General features: G+C 40.3%; 1 long non-coding RNA gene across 1 annotated transcript in view; it reads left to right on the forward strand.

The window, feature by feature from the left end:
• Positions 1–19,146, forward strand: part of LOC307187348 — a 262,872-nt gene that overhangs the window by 161,985 nt on the left and 81,741 nt on the right. Inside the window, exon 4 of the long non-coding RNA XR_013828587.1 lies at positions 13,710–13,825. This is a non-coding gene — a long non-coding RNA (uncharacterized lncRNA). The remainder of the gene's footprint in view (positions 1–13,709; positions 13,826–19,146) is intronic.

The following is a 19,146-nucleotide window of genomic DNA, read 5'->3' on the forward strand; positions in this document are numbered from 1 at the left end:
CCATCCACCTCATTACAAATAGCTCAATTTCATTTCTTTTTATGGCTGAGTAATATTCCATGGTATATATGTGCCACATCTTCTTTATCCATTCATCCGATGATGGACACTTAGGTTGTTTTCATCTCCGGGCTATTGTAAATAGAGCTGCAATGAACATTTTGGTACATGACTCTTTTTGAGTTATGGTTTTCTCAGGCTATATGCCCAGTAGTGGGATTGCTGGGTCATATGGCAGTTCTATTTGTAGTTTTTTAAGGAACCTCCATACTGTTCTCCATAGTGGCTGTACCAATTCACATTCCCACCAGCAGTGCAAGAGTGTTCCCTTTTCTCCACACCCTCTGCAGCATTTATTTTTCCTAGATTTTTTGATGATGGCCATTCTGACCTGTGTGAGATGATATCTCATTGTAGTTTTGATTTGCATTTCTCTAATCATTAATGATGTTGAGCATTCTTTCATTTGTTTGTGGGCAGTCTGTATATCTTCTTTGGAGAAATGTCTATTTAGGTCTTCTGCTCATTTTTGGATTGGGTTGTTTGTTTTTATGTTATTGAGCTGCATGAGCTGCTTATTTGTTGGAAGATTTTTAATCACAGTTTCCATTTCAGTGCTTGTGATTGGTCTGTTCGTATTTTCTATTTCTTCCTGATTCAGTCTTGGCAGTTGTGCATTTCTAAGAATTTGTCCATTTCTTCCAGGTTGTCCATTTTATTGGCATAGAGTTGCTTGTAGTAATCTCTCATGATCCTTTCTATTTCTGCAGTGTCAGTTGTTACTTCTCCTTTTTCATTGCTAATTCTATTGATTTGAGTCTTCATTTTTTTCTTGATAAGTCTGGCTAATGGTTTATCCATTTTGTTTATCTTCTCAAAGAACCAGCTTTTAGTTTGACTGATCTTTGCTTTCGTTTCCTTCATTTCTTTTTCATTTATTTCTGATCGGATGTTTATGATTTCTTTCCTTCTGTTAACTTCGGGTTTTTTTTGTTCTTCTTTCTCTAATTGCTTTAGGTGTAAGGTTAGGTTGTTTATTTGAGATGTTTCTTGTTTCTTAAGGTAAGATTTTATTGCCATAAACTTCCCTCTTAGAATTGCTTTTGCTGCATCCCATAGGTTTTGGGTCGTCGTGTCTCCATTGTCATTTGTTTCTAGGTATGTTTTTATTTCCTCTTTGATTTCTTCAGTGATCACTTCGTTATTAAGTAGTGTATTGTTTAGCCTCCATGTGTTTGTATTTTTTTCAGATCTTTTCCTGTAATTGATAACTAGTCTCATAGCGTTGTGGTCAGAAAAGATACTTGATACAATTACAATTTTCTTAAATTTACCAAGGCTTGATTTGTGACCCAAGACATGATCTATCCTGGAGAATGTTCCATGAGCACTTGAGAAAAATGTGTATTCTGTTGTTTTTGGATGGAATGTCCTATAAATATGAATTAAGTCCATCTTGTTTAATGTATCATTTAAAGCTTGTGTTTCCTTATTTATTTTCATTTTGGATGATCTGTCCGTTGGTGAAAGTGGGGTGTTAAAGTCCCCTACTATGAATGTGTTACTGTCGATTTCCCCTTTTATGGCTGTTAGTATTTGCCTTATGTATTGAGGTGTTCCTATGTTGGGTGCATAAATATTTACAATTGTTATATCTTCTTCTTGGGTCGATCCCTTGATCATTATGTAGTGTCCTTCTTTGTTTCTTCTAATAGTCTTTATTTTAAAGTCTATTTTGTCTGATATGAGAATTGCTACTCCAGCTTTCTTTTGGTTTCCATTTGCATGAAATATATTTTTCCATCCCCTTACTTTCAGTCTGTATGTGTCTCTAGCTCTGAAATGGGTCTCTTGTAGACAGCATATATATGGGTCTTGTTTTTGTATCCATTCAGACAATCTGTATCTTTTGGTGGGAGCATTTAGTCTATTTACATTTAAGGTAATTATCGATATGTATGTTCCTATTCCCATTTTCTTAATTGTTTTGGGTTCGTTATTGTAGGTCTTTTCCTTCTCTTGTGTTTCTTGCCTAGAGAAGTTCCTTTAGCATTTGTTGTAAAGCTGGTTTGGTGGTGCTGAACTCTCTCAGCTTTTGCTTGTCTGTAAAGGTTTTAATTTCTCCGTCGAATCTGAATGAGATCCTTGCTGGGTAGAGTCATCTTGGTTGCAGGTTTTTCTCCTTCATCACTTTAAATGTGTCCTGCCAGTCCCTTCTGGCTTGCAGAGTTTCTGCTGAAAGATCAGCTGTTAACCTTATGGGGATTCCTTTGTGTGTTATTTGTTGTTTTTCCCTTGCTGCTTTTAATATGTTTTCTTTGTATTTAATTTTTGACAGTTTGATTAATATGTGTCTTGGCTTATTTCTCCTTGGATTTATCTTGTATGGGACTCTCTGTGCTTCCTGGACTTGATTAACTATTTCCTTTCCCATATTAGGGAAGTTTTCAACTATAATCTCTTCAAATATTTTCTCAGTCCCTTTGTTTTTCTCTTCTTCTTCTGGAACCCCTATAATTCGAATATTGGTGCATTTAATGTTGTCCCAGAGGTCTCTGAGACTGTCCTCAGTTCTTTTCATTCTTTTTTCTTTATTCTCCTCTGCAGTAGTTATTTCCACTATTTTATCTTGCAGGTCACTTATCCGTTCTTCTGCCTCAGTTATTGTGCTATTGATCCCATCTAGAGTATTTTTAATTTCAGTTATTGTGTTGTTCATTGTTGCTTGTTTCATCTTTAGTTCTTCTAGGTCCTTGTTAAGTGTTTCTTGCATTTTGTCTATTCTATTTCCGAGATTTTGCATCATCTTTGCTATCATTATTCTGAATTCTTTTTCAGGTAGACTGCCTGTTTCCTCTTCATTTGTTAGGTCTGGTGGGTTTTTATCTTGCTCCTTCATCTGCTGTGTGTTTTTCTGTCTTCTCATTTCACTTATCTTACTGTGTTTGGGGTCTCCTTTTCGTAGGCTGCAGGTTCATAGTTCCCATTGTTTTTGGTATTGGTCCCCAGTGGCTGAAGTTGGTTCAGTGGGTTGTGTAGGCTTCCTGGTGGAGGGGACTAGTGCCTGTGTTCTGGTGGATGAGGCTGGATCTTGTCTTTCTGGTGGGCAGGTCCACGTCTGGTGGTGTGTTTTCGGGTGTCTGTGGACTTATGATTTTAGGCAGCCTCTCTGCTAATGGGTGGGGTGTGTTCCTGTCTTGCTAGTTGTTTGGCATAGGGTGTCCAGCACTGTAGCTTGCTGGTTGTTGAGTGAAGCTGGGTGCTGGTGTTGAGATGGAGATCTCTGGGAGATTTTCGCTGTTTGATATTATGTGGAGCTGGGAGGTCTCTTGTGGACCAGTGTCCTGAAGTTGGCTCTCCCACCTCAGAGGCACAGCACTGACTCCTGGCTGCAGTACCAAGAGCCTTTCATCCACACGGCTCAGAATAAAAGGTAGAAAAAGACAGAAAGAAAGAAAAAAAGGAAGGAAGGAAGGAAGATGGGAAATGGAATAAAATAAAATAAAGTAAGATAAAATAAAGTTATTAAAATAGAAAATAACTATTAAGAAAAAAATTTAAAAAAAAAAACGGATGGATAGAACCCTTGGACAAATGGTGGAAGCAAAGCTATACAGACAAAATCTCACACAGAAGCATATACATACACACTCACAAAAAGAGGAAAAGGGGAAAAAATCATAAATCTTGCTCTCAAAGTCCACCTCCTCAATTTGGGATGATTCGTTGTCTATTCATGTATTCCACAGATGCAGGGTACATCAAGTTGATCGTGGAGCTTTAATCCGCTGCTTCTGAGGCTGCTGGGAGAGATTTCCCTTTCTCTTCTTTGTTCGCACAGCTCCCGGGGCTCAGTTTTGGATTTGGCCCCGCCTCTGCGTGTAGGTCGCCGGAGGGCGTCTGCTCTTCGCTCAGACAGGACGGGGTTAAAGGAGCCGCTGATTCGGGGCCTCTGGCTCACTCAGGCCGGGGCACGGAGTGCGGGGCGGGCCTGCGGCGGCAGAGGCCGGCGTGACGTTGCAGCAGCCTGAGGCACGCCATGCCGTTCTCCCAGGGAAGTTGTCCCTGGATCCCTGACCCTGGCAGTGGCGGGCTGCACAGGCTCCCGGAAGGGGGGTGTGGACAGTGACCTGTGCTCGCACACAGGCTTCTTGGTGGCGGCAGCAGCAGCCTTAGCGTCTCATGCCTGTCTCTGGGGTCCGCGCTTTTAGTCGCGGCTCGCGCCCGTCTCTGGAGCTCCTTTAAGCAGCGCTCTTAATCTCCTCTCCTCGCGCACCAGGAAACAAAGAGGGAAGAAAAAGTCTCTTGCCTCTTCGGCAGCTCCAGACTTTTCTCCGGACTCCCTCCTGGATAGCTGTGGTGCACTAGCCCCTGCAGGCTGTGTTCACGCCGCCAACCCCAGTCCTCTCCCTGCGCTCCGACCGAAGCCCGAGCCTCAGCTCGCAGTCCTGCCCGCTCCGGCGGGTGAGCAGACAAGCCTCTCGAGCTGGTGAGTGCTGGTCGGCCCTGATTCTCTGTGCAGGAATCTCTCCGCTTTGCCCTCCGCACCCCTGTTGCTGTGCTGTCCTCCGCGGCTCCGAAGCTTCCCCCCTCCGTCACCCGCAGTCTCCGCCCGTGAAGGGTCTTCCTAGTGTATGGAAACATTTCCTCCTTCACAGCTCCCTCCCACTGGTGCAGGTCCCGTCCCTATTATTTTGTCTCTGTTTATTCTTTTTTCTTTTGCCCTACCCAGGTACGTGGGGGGGTTTCTTGCCTTTTGGGAGGTCCGAGGTCTTCTGCCAGCCTTCAGTAGGTGTTCTGTAGAAGGTGTTCCACGTGTAGATGTATTTTTGGTGTATTTGTGGGGAGGAAGGTGGTCTCCGCGTCTTACTCTTCCGCCATCTTCCCGATCCCTCCAAGATGATTCTTTAGGTCCGGGTTCCAAAGAAAAAACTTGCCCCAATTAATCGCATCTATATTTCTCCTTTCTTTCTTTCTCACTGCCCTCAAACTCAGCCAGTCCTGTTATACGGAGGTTGATTCCAACCACTATAGGGAACCTGAGGCTTGCTCCTTACAAAGTCCACCCACAGAAAGCTAAGGTAAGCCATTATTGAGCTTAGGCCTTAGTGCATAATGAATGAATGGGCTAGAAATTGACAAACTCTGTGGTGTGGTGTAGACTGCAGACATTGATCTTCCATTAGCATTCATCTACATAGATTACTTCTCTTTCTGTTCTCCCCTAAGATCCTTTAAGTAGGTCCGTCACTTCCCTATTGGGAGGTACTGCCAGGAACTGGGAGGATTAAATCAGCTGTTCCTGAGCCTTTGATGGACCAAAATCTAGAAAACTCAGACTTACAGGAACCAACCAGATAATTATTGCTGCTCTGGTAGTGACTCAGGCGAACCCCAAAGCACATTGCATGGACTTAAAAAGAGTGGCTGCTCCTAGGGTTTCCAACAACAGGCTTTATAGACTGACGGGGTTTTCAAGATGTGGGATTCTTAGTACTAAAACTGGAAGAGTCCTGAGCAACGGGCATGAATTGGCCACTAGCTTCTACTCAACATAGCCAATTGTTACTATATTTGAACTTCCTTTCCATTTTTCCTTTCTTCGTTATGTGAAACCTCCTGATACTGGGAATTAATTCAGATCTAACCACTAACCTGTGGGTAAAAACACAGACTAAATTTGGCCCCGGAGCCTCCCAGTTTGTGATCTTTGTTTAAGAGATGAGAGTGTGGACTGAGGGAGGGAGAGTCAAGTGATGACCTTGGTTTGCTTTTAGTCTGGGTCAAAAATTAACCATTATGGCTCATTTATCCATAATATCTTACTAAGGTTTCCATATAAGCTTTAAGGCTGAAACCTAAATTAGTTATAAATTGTGTCATTTTAATCTTTTTTTGTTCGTTTTTCATCCCTTGTATCTGTATATACCCTCCTTGGGAATCCACCAGAGGTATCTGTGAGAAAATGGAATTCAGAGACTGTGTTCATGCCCAAACTCTCAACACAGCTAATATTCTAATTATCACAATACTCTGCATGTTCCTCTGCCCTTTCACCACAGACCTTGTCACTCTCTCTTTTTTACCATCTGGACTTTGCTTATTTCATCGGAAAAAAACACCTTTACATCCTCAGCTTTTTGTTTTTCACAGATCACCCCCTCCCCCTGCTAGACATAAATAAGTTAATAAATATAAAAACACTTGGAGCAGTGCCTAGAATGTAATAAGTGTCAGTAGCATTTTAATCATGATCATAATAATTATTAACTGAAACCTGACTCTGTCCAGAGGATACACTTTTTTTTTTTGCAATTCTCTCAAGGCGAAGCTTCCCAGTTTTCAATAATGCCTCAGCTCTCCCCAATGGGATAAAATGATTACATTCTCCTAGCTACCTACTGTTGGTAGACCATTATTTTTCTGTCTTCCTGTGAAAACTCATTGTGTTTTGAGACTCTTACCATCAGCCCAAACCCTGTTTTACTCATCTTTGCAGCCTAATCACAGTCCTACTGTCACTGAAGACTGGAGATGCCTCTGCGTTTTCCTCCATCCTGAATCCTGTCAGAATCCTAACAGACTTCACGTCCACGTGAACGAGCCATCCATTACAGCTTCCTGCTTTCTGCACCTCCAGCTTTACTGAGTGCCTCTTCAGTGTCATCAGTAGGGAACTCTGAAGTCCTAAATGTCAATATGCCACTCTCAGACTACAACCTCCTTTTAAAATCTCCTCCTTTACAAAAGGCACTTGAGCCTTTTCCTTTGCAGTACCACCTCTTCTCTCAGCATCATCCTTCGTAGAAGAAACTGAAGCTACCATGTGGAAACAGCCTTACTTTCCCTCCATCACACCTTGAAACTGAGGTGTCTGTCTCTCTACTACCTGACTCAAAGGAGGGGGAGCCATGGCGCCATCTTGATCAAGCTTAACTTGCCACCTGTGTTTTTAATCTAATCCACACTGTCTAGGACACTTCCAAATCATTTATTTCCATCCTCTCATTCTGAATTAGTTCTGCATCCTTGCTTCTTGCCTGTTAATCCATTTACGTCTCTTCTATCTCAAAAGAAAAAAAAAAAAAAAACCCACCAGAAATGCCTCTCTAGATCCTTCAACTATTACCCCCACCTCTTCTCATGCCTTCACACCCTAGCTTTTCAAATGCTCTCATCCAGCATCTTTACTTCCCATTCCCTCTAAAGCATTTTACGCTTGGGCGTTTTCCATAATCGCTCTAATTAACAACCCCTACTTAAGTATGTTAAGTTCACTTAACATACTTGATGCCAGGAGAATCATTTTATTTTCTGATGTACTTGTTCCTAAGGAGTATTGGACTGATCTTCACTCACACTTTTTCCTCCATTGTTTTTTGTTGTTGTTGTTGTTGTTTTTGCGGTACACGGGCCTCTCACTGTCGTGGCCTCTCCCGTTGCGGAGCACAGGCTCTGGACGCGCAGGCTCAGCGGCCATGGCTCACGGGCCCAGCCGCTCCGCGGCATGTGGGATCTTCCCGGACCAGGGCTCGAACCAGATTCTTAACCACTGTGCCACCAGGGAAGCCCCTCCTCCATTGTTTTATATAGAGAATTTCATGTGTGTACACATGTTTTTGTCATTTTTCTAGCCATTTCTCAGCCTCCTTCATTGTATCCTCCATGATTTTTCCCAGTTTTACAGTTACTCCTCATACTAACCCATATCCTTGTTGTTCTCACTCATGACCACAGCACAGACTACCACCAATGTATGATAACTCTCAAATCTATACCTGTGTCTCTGACCTCTCTTCTGAATTCTTGATTCATAATATGCAGTTCCCTGTGGAAAATCTGTACCTAAATGTCCTAGAATCCTGAAAAGACAACATGTACAAAATTGACCTGGTTTTTCCCAGACTCTCATCATAGTCCTTGTAATTGTCACCAGAATTGATTTATTTTTTGTAGCCATTGACCTAAGAATCCTCTTAGAACCTTCCTTTTCCCATTTCTCCACATTTAATTAGTACTATGTTACTGTGAATCCACCAGGAAGCAGATGCCAAGACAGGATGAGATGTTCAAGAGATTATTGGGGGAAGTGCCTGTGAAGGATGAAGGGAAGGGAACAAGAGTTTATATGAAGAGCCTTTAGACTGCAAAGCAGATCTCTCCTCTCTGAGGAGAAGGGGAAGGAAGAATGAGTAGGAAGACAAGAAAGTTCCAAGCAGGAGAGGAGAGTGCTCAAGACAGAGTCTCTCCTTAGAGGCATTCTATATCCTACAGGAGTCTTGCATCCTATAGGAATGGGCTGCTCTGCTGCCCCAGCCGTGCTCAGTCGTTGGCTGGGAGCAGTTCATGGGAAGCATGACCTTGTCATGAATGAAGTGGTGGACCTAGCAGGATGGATGCTGGGGCCATCGGTCAATTATACTCCACACGCTGCAGGAGATTTGAGAGATGCATTTTCACAGCTGCCACTTTCCAAACCCTACCCAGTTAACCTCCTAAATATCTATCGTGCTTCTTTCTGATCCGTTCCTTTGAACATGGCCTCGTCATCTTTTTTGGGGTGGAATGCTAACTGTTCTCCCTGCTACCACTCTTGTCTGCCTTCCTCTCTAGTTCATTCTCCAAGCTGCTAACAAAATGCTCCTTTTCACATGCAAATTTAATTTGGTAACTCCCAGCAACCAGAGTACAATACTTCAGTGGACACTCGGGGATAAAAGCCAAGCTTCTTAGTATAGAAACAAAGATGTACCCAAATTCTACTGGTCCTGTATAACTGCATCTGTCCACTTTACCTCTCCAGAGATGTACGGTGTAATCCACTGACTGAATCTGTAATCCCTCCAATGCATTTTCCTCAGTTCCATGCCTCATGCCTTTGCACACACAGTTTCATCTGCCTAGAGTGTCCACGCTTTCACTGCCTCCCCTTGCCCCATGGCCTCATTATTAAATGCCACATGGCTCAGTATATTCTTCTACGCCCACAGTCCTTGTCTCGGCTGTGCAGTGGATGGAGAGCTTTGAAAACAAAACTGAGGCATGGCTACCATGCCCGAAGATTCTTCTTTAGTTAGCCTGGCTTCTTTTTCTCAGCATAGCATTTCTGAGATTCATCCATGTTTTATGTATTAGTAGAGTGCTTAAGTAATTACTGGGTTGGTGGTAACTAAAGAGACATGTTTGTGGGGTTTTTTGAGTAATTAGTGAGTAGACATGCTGTTGAGTTAGAGTAGTTGCTAGATTCCTTTTGCCAGTCACGCTATATTGAAAGCAGTTTGAAAAGTAAGTATTTAGATGGATCATTTGAAATAAGTTTAGCAAATAAAATTGGTTGTTTGAATTCAACTGATTTAAAAAAAAAAACCCAATTGTTCCTCTGAATTATTTTTTCAAAACATTTTGGAAATTTCTGTGGAAAGTTTATGTACACAAGACAATTAAAAACTACTGATTCGGGCTTCCCTGGTGGCGCAGTGGTTGAGAGTCCGCCTGCCGATGCAGGGGACACGGGTTCGTGCCCCGGTCCGGGAAGGTCCCACATACCGCGGAGCGGCTGGTCCCGTGAGCCGTGGCCGCTGAGCCTGCGTGTCCGGAGCCTGTGCTCTGCAACGGGAGAGGCCACAGCAGTGAGAGGCCCGCGTACTGCAAAACGACAACAACAACAACAAAAAACTACTGATTCTATTTCCTTCACAAAGGAAAAAAACAACATTTATTTAAGAAATTTGGCTCTTAGGAGTGTCTGAATTCTTGTCCTGCATAAAAAGGATATGAGGCAGTAGACTTGGCTTTGCCTCTGGAGGGCCTGCTTTCAGCTAGAGTTGGGCACTGGAACCAAGAATAAGATGGAGAACAAGGGGACCCCCAGCAGAATGTGGGGCAGCCTGCATCACTGAAGCATAGGTCATATGGGCCAGAGCAGAAAGGCAGAAGCCAGATATGAGTGTGTGGGAAGGGAGACCAGAGTAAGAGATCTCAGAGTTGAGGAGAGGAGAGAGCCCCTGGTGTCGTAGCTACAGGCCCTTCGTAGACAGCTGTGACTTGACTGTGAGTGGGTTGTGAATTGGGAATAGCCTCAAAGTGTTTCAGCTATTCCTGTGGAAAAAAAAATCAAAACAGCTGAAATGGTAGCAACAACCAAACACATAACTAGATGCCACTTTCTAGAGTGGAACAAGAGGACTCCTCATATCTGGAATGATTAGTAGACTGTCAGAGAAATTTTTGAATAACAAGGGGAAACCGTCTTAAAAGCATCCAGACAGAAAATGCAAGTTACCTGCAAAACAAAGAAACTATCCTGGCCTCAGTTTTCTCTTTTTAAAAATGAAGGGCAACAGGAATGGAGCAGCATGGACATGGTCATGAAGGAAGGGGCTGTACCTAGCACAGGTCTTGTCTATGTAGGGTACCAGGAGAGATTTCCAAATATGCAAAGATTCGAAAAACATTTCACTCACTGGTACTACTGCAAAGAAAATTACTTGAAAATATGTGTAGCCAACTGAAAGATGACCAAAATGTAAGACTTTATGAGAAAGTATGCTGTAAAAGATTGACGATAAGCATCAGTGTCAGTTAAATATAGAAATAGGTCAACACGTCTATGGTAGGCCACATAGGAAAAGATAATTTATATAGGTTACATTCCCTTTCTACAGTGTAAAAAGCCAAGTCAAAACAACAAAAAAACCTTGCATAAAGAGCCTCCCCAGCAATGTGTCAAATGCCTTATAAAAAATTACATCCTGTCATCCAATAATCCTTTCCCTGAGCTAGCCTAAAAGACAATCTGTGATACAGACAATATATATGCAAAGATGTTCGTCACATCGTTATTTATTATAGTGAAAATCTGAACCTAAATATTCAGCAGTTATAGAATGGGTACCTAATTACACATGCATTTGAAATAACTGGAGAAAAATCATAAGGCAGAGTATGGTCTGAGCTAGGCGGGTGTCTGTTCACAAAGGATATTGACAGTGTGATTTTCCTGGGCTTGCAAACTACCAGCTTCCCCGGGCAAGGCCATTCCTCTTTCACACTTAAAATCTCTACTCTGGGAAGGAGTGTGCAACAATCATTCCTGTTTTTCCTAATGGCTAATTTAAACCCTGCTTGTAAAATTCTCCCCAACAGTGAATTTAAACTGGTTCCAGTGTTCATTATTTTTCACCCAATTCTGTATATCCAATCCATCTAGAAGGAAATACAAAGAGATTGTTATTGAGTTCTTCGATCACAAAATCTTCACAGGAAGGAGATTTCCAGAAACAAGGGATTGAATAGTATTGGCACACAAGTACTTATTTATGTCCGACAAGTATTCACTGAAAATTATTTGAATATATCTGGTGAAGAGAATGTTGTATCAGTAAAGTTTTGAGAAGTTCCAGAACTGGTGTGGAAAATTAAATGATTGTTCCGCAAATGTTCATTCACTGCCCAATGCCCCCACTTCTTCGGGAGGAATATCTTCCCTGTACTATTGATGATGGGTTTGGCTATGTGACTTGTTTTGGCTGATGGAGTGTTAGTGAGATGAAACTAGCAGAGGTTTGAAATGTGCTTGTGAGTTTGGATGTAGTCTTTCGACTTTTGCCATGAAAATTACATGCTTGGGTAGCCAGCCCGAGAGGAATGAGAGACCCATAGAGTAGATCTGGACCTATTCTACAGTTGGCACCGAGCACAGCCAACACAGTCCAGATCAACCAAATTCCATCAACTTGAAGGTGTGTGAACAAGAAATACATGCTTGTTGCTGTAGGTCACTGAGTTTGGGGATGGTTTCTTATGCAGCATATAGTGGCAGTAGCAAACTGATACAGTTTTGTCTGTAAACTTGGAGACAAAGCAGTGAATTAAAAAAATATATTGTGAAAAATATTAGTACCTGTCAAAGATGAATATAACGTTACTCAGGAAAAAAAATTCAAGAGTAATAGTCAAGTATATTCAGAGGCTAAGCTCATGAGAGATGGAAAACAGAGGAAATAAAAAAAGAGATTATTCAGAATCTTAGCGCCATGAGCAGTTGGGTGGTTAAAACGCTTGTAACAAAACCCTCTAAAAGTTGGAAGGAAGTGGAGTAATACACATGGCCTATATTTTGACCAGGTTGCTTTATATGTTTGGGTCTCTGTTTTATCTTCTGTAAAAGGGGAGAAAAACAGTGGATAAGCTGTTTCAGGGAGAGGCCACAGCAGTGAGAGGCCCGCATACCAGGAAAAAAAAAAAAAAAGGAAGAAAGAAATACAATTTCTGCTCCTCATGGTTCAAATCCAGAAGGAAAGATAAGATATGAAACATTCCCACAGCAGTCTGTGAGTTCAAGAATGGGCAGGGACTGTATCTTATTTGTTGTGGCATCCTAAGTGATCCAGCATCTCCTAAGGATTCACAATTCTAAGGAATCAATCAGTAATTTGCACATAGACAACTTAAAACAAAGCTAAGCCTTACACTTGTTTTTTTCTTATTTAGTCCTCACAACAACTCGCTGAGGGAGCAACTATCAAATGATGAAATTGAGGGTTGGAGAAGCTAGGGGAATTGCCCAAAGCTACACAGCTAGTGTATGGTAGTGTGTATCCAGAATTCAGGTTTTTAATCACTTTTTTTTCTTATTATTGGGTTGGCAAAGAAGTTCGTTCAGTTTTTAACATAACATCTTATGGAAAACCCCGAATGAACTTTTTGGCCGACCGTATATCTTATTGAGTGTTACAAGTTGTAAAAAGATACAGCTAAATTGTTGTTAGGGTTTAAGAAGGAATTATTCCAACTAGGGAAATCAGTAGAGGCATCAGAATATAGATGATTGCCCTGGGCACTGTAGGATGGAGACAATTCTGAGGGATGGAAGCAGGATCCAGACCCGTACTATCCCGTAACCATGAGCACATGTGAAAATTGAAATTTAAATTCGTTAATGTCAAATAAAATTAAGAATTCAGTTCCTTAATTGCACTAGCCACATGCCAAGGGTTCCGTGACCACATGTGCTTCTGGCTATCATATTGGTCAGCACAGAATTGCAGAGCATTTCCATTCTCACAGAAAGTTCTATTGGAGAGAGCTATTCTGGACAGAAGGGACTATAAAAACCAGTTTTCGCAGTGAGAAAACAGCAAAGGCAGCAAGAAAGCAAAGTTCAGGTCTGTTCAAAGAAGATTAAGGTGTTGAGCTTGGTAAGAGTATAAAGTCCACATCAGTAAGTAGAACATGATAAGTAAATGCCAGATATATTTTGGATGATCTTGAATGCCAGCGAGGAGAATTTATGTGCCTGGAATGCAACAAGAAACATGGAGGATTTCTCACCAAGGAAAAAATATTATTGGATCTTTTCTGGAAGTGGTTCACAGATCTAATGAAATAGTGAGAACCAATGGTTGGAAAACTGATCATGAGGCTATGGAGCTTGGGATGGAAAAGCTGAAAAGGATGTGAGAAATTTAAGGTGGAACCTCTATGACTTGATATGCTGAGGAGGAAGGGAAAAAGAAGTTTGAGTAACTGGGAGAACGGTGGGGGCATGGTCAGAAATACAGAAATCAGAAGGATGGGGTTTGTTTGGAAGGAAAAAAGAGTAACTGCAGTTTGGAACATGTTGAATGTAAGGTTCTTTTGAGACATTTATCTGGAAATGCCCATGAAGCACTAGGAAAATTTTCCAAATCCTTTCCTTATTTTCACAGAAGACTCAATGGCTGGCCTGTGAAGATGAGACAGAGGAAGTCGTCACTGGCAGGAGGACCAATATCCAAAATGGCAGGAGTGGCGTCCAAAAAGGTGCCAAAGTCAAGAGAAGCAGGTATGAAAGTTGAAGTAAAAAGCCAAGATTTGGGGCCATGACTAAAGTAGTCTAGTTTGTCCCTTACAGCTTTGGAATATTGTGCACTCTTTTAGTCCTGCTGGTTTAACATCATTCCCCAAGTAGGCTACTACTAGAAAAGTTCCTAAAAGTATCAATTTCACATTGTTGCTAACATCTTAGATGTTTGTGATAATACCACAATACCTTTAGTGTCTGTGAAGTGTTATCAGAAATGCATATAGGATTCTCCTAAATTTTTCTATGGACTTTCTTACATGATACAAACTGTTGGTATGTTTCCTTGAAGCAAAAGCCTGGTAAGAGTTATAAACTATCAAGCCTATTGTTTCAAACATCACAGAGAATCATGAGGACTCCCTTCACCTTGGTGTTAGTAGATTTCAAGATCCCTGGAGTGATTCTCTTTCACAAGAATTTTCCTGTTCACCATTTAGATTTCATTAGTGTAATCGGTAGTGGAAGGAAGAAACCAACAATGTAATTTAAAAGAGAAAACAGAACCCAGATGGTAAGATAAAGTTCTATGTATTTGTCCAGCTTCATGAGCAGAGACAGGAAGAGGTAAAGATCTTTCTGTTTTTCAGAAGATATTTCAGTCTTTGTCACAAACTGAGACAAGGTACTTTTGACAACCAAGTTTTCAGGGAAAAATAATGTAAGATAAAAAGATTGGTACTACCTCAGAATTTTGAAGTTTTACACAGTGGATTCGTGAACCTAAGGAAAGTTTTCTACCAGACCTCACTCTGTATTATTGAATTTATAAATGCTGATTTTGTTCAGTGATTTAGTTGTTTTAAAAGGTTAAATGCTTGTAATTTATACACTTCCCAAGGCTGTAATTACCAAAAACCCATTGAAACTCCTTCAGTTAGAGAATTTTTAATGAGTCGATGCATGATCCTCCTCTGAGATATATTGAACTCAAAGGGAAGGAAGCAGGTGCAGAAAACCACGAGAGAGGCCAACTGAGTAACCTCTAGTAGAGTCAGGATTGAAATGCATACCTCCCAAATCTCAGTGGCTCAGAAAAGCAAGATGGACGTGACAGCAAATGGAAGATAATTAATAGGAAGAGGAAACCTTGATGGTGTTGAGAAGCTAGTCATTAGCTATAGCAATTAAGTGCAGTTGTCATTACTCACAAAAGGGTAAGATATTTTACACAAGCAACCATTATTCAATAAAGGATAATTTTCTCTCGTGATTATGGTTGTGTGACAGGTTGTGTGCCATAAATCAGCTAAGATAACGTGAAAGTGAGTAATTGTCTCAGCAACTGTATTTCAAAACACATACCTTCTACCACAAGACTAATGTTGACAGCATCTATCCAATCCCACATATCCAAAGGAAAAGTGAACGCATTTTACTCTCATCCCAACATGTGGTCTACACAATGTTAAACATACAGGTGCCTGAAAAAGGCTGTTTTTCATTTAAATAATGGAGAAACTAGAATTCTTGTACCTTTAGTATTTTGATCTGAAGTTGGGCTTTTCACTTCTTACCTTAATTCTAGCAATATAGTTAAGTGAAGACTGAAAACAAGAACTTACAGAATTGCTGTAAAGTGAACTGTATGTTTCCATTAGCACAACATGTAATTGAAAGCTTTTCTTGACTGCACATAGATAGCTGTGAATATGCCCTAAAAGCAAAGATGAGCAGTTACGCTAACAAGGTAGATTTAGTTCCATGTTGAGAGTTCATGGGTAATAATGCTTATGTAGCAAATTACAGGGAATATATTCTAAGATTTCTACAAAAAATTCAGAAACAATTTTTAGACTTTCATAATCTATTTTACTAGCTTTAAATAAGTAAATGAATTATGCATCAATTGACACATCTTGAAATGCTTACTACGGTATTTTGTCTACTTTGTTGAAACGTGATTAGATAAATCAGCTTTCAGTTCCTCTGATTTATGATTTCAGCTGTTTACAAATTAAAATTCATTAGAAGTGGGGCTAATTTTTTTAAATTAATTAATTGGTTTTTATTTTTGTCTGTGTTGGGTCTTCGTTGCTGCGCACGGGCTTTCTCTAGTTGCAGCAAGCGGGGGCGACTCTTTGTTGCGGTGTGCAGGCTTCTCATTGTCGTAGCTTCCCTTGTTGCAGAGCACGGGCTCTAGAGCGCAGGCTCAGGGGTTGTGGCTCACTAGTTTAGTTGCTGTGCGGGCATGTGGGATCTTCCCAGACCAGGATTGAACCCGTGTCCCCTGAATTGGCAGGCGGATTCTTAACCACTGCGCCACCAGGGAAGCCCTAGGCCTAATGTATATATTGTAAAATCAGATTTAACTATCTACATGCCAGCTATTGTAATAGTAGTCTTGATTTTATAAAAGACTCTTGTATGGTGGTAAAGAGAACATCATATGGAAGAAGGCTGCCTGAGTTTGAATCCCTGCTCCTCTAATTATTAACAATGAAATCTTGGTCAGGTCATGCCTAATTATGCCTCTGTTTTTTCCCTCTGTAAAATGAGCATAATAAAAGTACTTACCTTTCAAAGATGTTGTACCAAATTAGTTAATATATGTAAAACCATTAGAATAGTACCCATTACAAGGTAAGAACTATAAAAGTCTCACCTTATATTATTGCAGCTCTGCCTCATATTATACACAGCTGAGGCCAATACATGAGCAACAAATGAAGGAAAAAAAGTTTGCAAGAAGTTAAATTTTGATACTAATAAAATAAAAATCTTATAAGATATACTTTGTAAAAAAATTAAGATTTCAAGAAAGCACGCAGCTACCAAAAGAAGCACTATATCTAATCATCCAAATAACTTATTAAGACTAATAATTCCTTCCCTCAACTATTTAGTCACTAAAAACCTTTCCTTTAAGTTTTTAAAGTTTTCACACTTAAAATTCATGAAGACTAAGTTAAGCTGACTTACTTGAGAGTTTCTATTATATTATAAAACCAGTCATATGAAGAATAAAAAAAGAGTACTTTAAATAAAGCCGTGGATAATATCCAAACTTTTAATTAGCTGTGATAATTGGGGAAAATGTATCCTGGATAATTAATGTTCACAGAAAAGTCTAAAAGCTCATTTTATTTAAGTCTCTTCTGTTTCCAAGTTTTTAATTTATTTTTGGTTGGAACTGCAAACTAAAAGCCAAGAAACAGCTACTTCTCTGTTTTATACTTTTCTACCATGATTTTTATTAGCAAAGGTAGAAATGGCCAGGAAGTAAAGCTATGTGAGTTTTCGATGGTCTGTAATGATTGAATGATCTCCGAAATACATTCAAATTGGCTTCTGAAAGCAAAGTTTGGGCTGATACAGACCTTAGTGTGAGTCTTGGCTATGCCGTCTAACAACTATTTCATTTTGCATAGATTATTTAAACACTGTCAGCCTCAGTTTCCTCCGATGTCAAATAAAGATAATAGTATTTATTTCTTACGATTGAGATTTAAATTAGATGATACAGAAAAATACATAGTACATTTCTCGGCATAAATAGTTCAATAATTGTGAGCTGCTCTGGTGGTGGTGATGATGATGGGAATGATGGCTATTGGTTCTGCTCCACTAGCGCTTTGGTCTTTAATCACTGATAAGCTTCCCTATTCTAATGTTTACTTCTATTTCTCTAAGTCTTCTTTCTCCTTTACAGGACCTTTCCCTATGTACCTCTTTTAAGTAAATATTCCTCAAAGATCTGTCTGGTTTCTATTCAACTTCCCACAATGCAATCTCTCCCAAGATATCTAAAATTCTTCACATCTTCAGATACTTTTTTCAGGTGGTTCAAAGGCCCTCTCTCTGGCCCTGACTTGTCTCCTGAGTTCCTCATCTGATTGGTACACTTCGCAGAGATATCCCACCATCACTGCAACCAGTGATGTGCTGGTAAAGGCTCTCAAAATAAATTATTTATAAGCATTTGCTAATTTCTATAGTGTAAATACTCTCATTATGACCTCTTTCAAGCTACTGTCTTAACATCATTGAATGCAGACTTGGGAGAAGATGTGCGTGCTGGCTCCAACACAGCACTGGACTTTCCCCAACTTGTAATGCCCCAAATCAAATTCATCATCTTTACTCCAGTCCTAGTTAATAGCACTTTATTCACCAATTTATCCAGGCTAGAAACATCAGTCAGCCTTAGTGGAATATGAGGTATTCCTCAATTGTCTTTTGCATACCCCTGTGGCTTAGCTGGTGCTGCCGGCTCAGACTGGACGGTCTCACATACTCATTGTGGAAACTCTTCTTCAATTCTGAGCTCAAACATTGAATCCTTTGAAAGCCTTCCTCACTTGACTCTCCAGTTAGTTAGAGGTAGTCGTTTTTTGCTCTGTAATCACACTAAGCGTTTTTTTTCTTTAAGTAGAAACATCTAGAGTTGGTTCATTAAAAGCAAACCCAGATTTCTCAAGGTGAGTAAAGAAAGAAGGGCTTCACCTGTAGGGTGTGAAGATGGATCTGAAGTTCTGAGCTCTGATTTGCAGTCATTCACCTTCCTCTCAGGAGAATTTCATATGGGTTACAGCCAGCAGTGTGGGGACCTCAACAGGGATCCTTTCCCTTTAAACGTCTCAGTCTGAAGATAGATTTTTAACTTTTTTCCTTAATTCTGTCAACACAGTCCAATCAAGACTGGAACTTTAAAACAAAGCATTCAAACAAACTCAAGAGAAACAGGAAGGAAACAAAGGGCAATCAGACCATGTGGCTCACTCCAACTTGAAGGTTTGAGCTTATAAATAAAGCTAATCTTTCAAAAGCATTCATCTATTTTTAGTTTTTGTTATGCTAATTATAGCCTTCACCAAATACAGTATAAACTTCTATCTGCTACGACAGTGTTTTACTTGTCTCTAAACCGCTCATGCTGTAGCTCTGTATTATGTATAATACACAACCTAACTCAACAATTTGTGAGCACAATTCATGAATGCATGACATGAGAACTTTGATTTCAAAGTTTAGCTTGAGAAGACTGTGACAGGTAACAGAATATTAATATGCCACTATGATGTGAATGTCCATATGTAAACTTTTGTGACCTTGTTTGACCTTAAATGGCATATAATAAATAATTTTATTTTTGCTTCTTTCTATGTTTCTTCTGAAGAAAAAAAAAATCGATCAATGTACACTATTCAAAACACACACTAGTCTGTTAAAGGGAGATAACTTTTAGCCTTTCTTTGTCCTTCCAGAAACACTGAGAGCTATCCTTAATTTGCAGGCAATTGCTCTGAAGAATCCAACCTCAGATTGACATTAGGATTGTGGAAGAAGTATTTGTCCTTTGA

The sequence above is a fragment of the Stenella coeruleoalba genome, assembly GCF_951394435.1.
Source record: "Stenella coeruleoalba genome assembly, chromosome: 5".
NCBI lineage: Eukaryota > Metazoa > Chordata > Mammalia > Artiodactyla > Delphinidae > Stenella > Stenella coeruleoalba.